The sequence below is a fragment of the Arachis stenosperma genome, chromosome 9, assembly GCF_014773155.1.
Source record: "Arachis stenosperma cultivar V10309 chromosome 9, arast.V10309.gnm1.PFL2, whole genome shotgun sequence".
In the NCBI taxonomy this organism is placed as follows: domain Eukaryota; kingdom Viridiplantae; phylum Streptophyta; class Magnoliopsida; order Fabales; family Fabaceae; genus Arachis; species Arachis stenosperma.
In genome coordinates, this window is record NC_080385.1 from 117,570,937 (window position 1) to 117,572,727 (window position 1,791).

Consider the following 1,791-nt stretch of genomic DNA (forward strand, 5'->3'; position numbering starts at 1 on the left):
GAGAAACTTGCTTTTCAGTTACATCTTCATCCTCTTCAGAGGAAGAATAGTTCTCAGAGCTCATGAATGGCAGAATGAGGTTTAATAGAATCTCTATGGTCTCTATATGAGCCTCAGATTCCTTTAGGTCCTCAATAGGGAACTCATTTCTGTCTGGAGGACGTCCTATGAGGTCTTCCTCATTGGGATTCACGTCCTCCCCTTCCTCCTTGGATTCGGCCATGTTGATTATATCAATGGCCTTGCACTCTCTTTTTGGATTCTCTTCTGTATTGCTTGGGAGAGTACTAGGAGGAGTTTCAGTGATTTTCTTACTCAGCTGACCCACTTGTGCCTCCAAGTTTCTAATGGAGGACCTTGTTTCACTCATGAAACTTAAAGTGGCCTTAGATAGATCAGAGACTATGTTTGCTAAGCTAGAGGGGCTCTGCTCAGAATTATCTATCTGTTGCTGAGAAGATGATGGAAAAGGCTTGCTATTGCCAAACCTATTTCTTCCACCATTATTAAAGCCTTGTTAAGGCTTTTGTTGCTCCTTCCATGAGAAATTTGGATGATTTCTCCATGAGGGATTATAGGTGTTTCCATAGGCTTCACCCATGTAATTCACCTCTGCCATTGCAGGGTTCTCAGGATCATAGGCTTCTTCTTCAAGAGATGCCTCTTTAGTACTATTGGATGCATTTTGCAATCCATTCAGACTCTGAGAAATCATGTTGACTTTCTGAGTCAACATTTTGTTCTGAGCCAGTATGGCAGTCAGAGCATCAATTTCAAGAACTCTCTTCCTTTGAGGCGTCCCATTATTCACAGGATTCCTTTCAGAAGTATACATGAACTGGTTATTTGCAACCATGTCAATGAGTTCCTGAGCTTCTGCAGGTGTTTTCTTTAGGTGAATAGATCCACCTGCAGAATGATCCAATGACATCTTAGACAATTCAGACAGACCATCATAAAATATATCCAGGATGGTCCATTCTGAAAGCATGTCAGAAGGACACTTTTTGGTCAGTTGCTTGTATCTCTCCCAAGCTTCATAGAGGGATTCACCGTCTTTTTGTTTGAAGGTTTAAACATCCACTCTAAGCTTGCTCAGCTTTTGAGGAGGAAAGAACTTGGCTAAGAAAGCCGTGACCAGCTTATCCCAAGAGTTCATGCTGTCTTTAGGTTGAGAGTTCAACCATACTCTAGCTATGTCTCTTATAGCAAAAGGGAAAAGCATAAGCCTGTAGACCTCGGGATCAACCCCATTGGTCTTAACAGTATAACAGATCTACAAGAATTCAGTTAAGAACTGAAAAGGATCTTCTGATAGAAGTCCATGAAATTTGTAATTCTGTTGCATCAGAGAAACTAATTGAGGCTTTAGCTCAAAGTTGTTTGCTCCAATGGCAAGGATTGAGATGCTTCTTCCATGTAAGTTGGAATTTGGTGCAGTAAAGTCACCAAGCATCTTCCTTGTATTGTTGGCATTGTTGTTATTTTGGCTGCTATGTCTTCTTCTTTTTCGAATGTGTCTGTCAAGTCCTCTCCAGAGGGTTGTGCTTTAGCTTTCCTTAGCTTCCTCTTTAGAGTTCTTTCAGGTTCAGGATCTGCTTCAACAAGAATGTCCTTGTCCTTGCTCCTGCTCATATGAAAAAGAAGGGAACAGAAAATAATAATAGGGATCCTCTTTACTACAATAGAGAGATTCCTTTATGTGAGTAGAAGAAAAGAAGAATAAGAATGAGGAAAGAAAGAGAAAAATTTGAACTCAGAGAGAGGGAGAGGGTTTGAATTTTTTTTTGA

The 1,791-nt window shown here is 40.5% G+C and overlaps 1 non-coding gene across 1 annotated transcript; it reads left to right on the forward strand.

Annotated features, from left to right (window-relative positions):
• Positions 1 to 985: 985 nt before the first annotated feature.
• On the forward strand, positions 986 to 1,093 carry LOC130952973 (small nucleolar RNA R71). The gene has a single exon (XR_009075147.1). It is a non-coding gene; the product is annotated as a small nucleolar RNA R71 (small nucleolar RNA).
• The last annotated feature ends 698 nt before the right edge of the window (positions 1,094 to 1,791 follow it).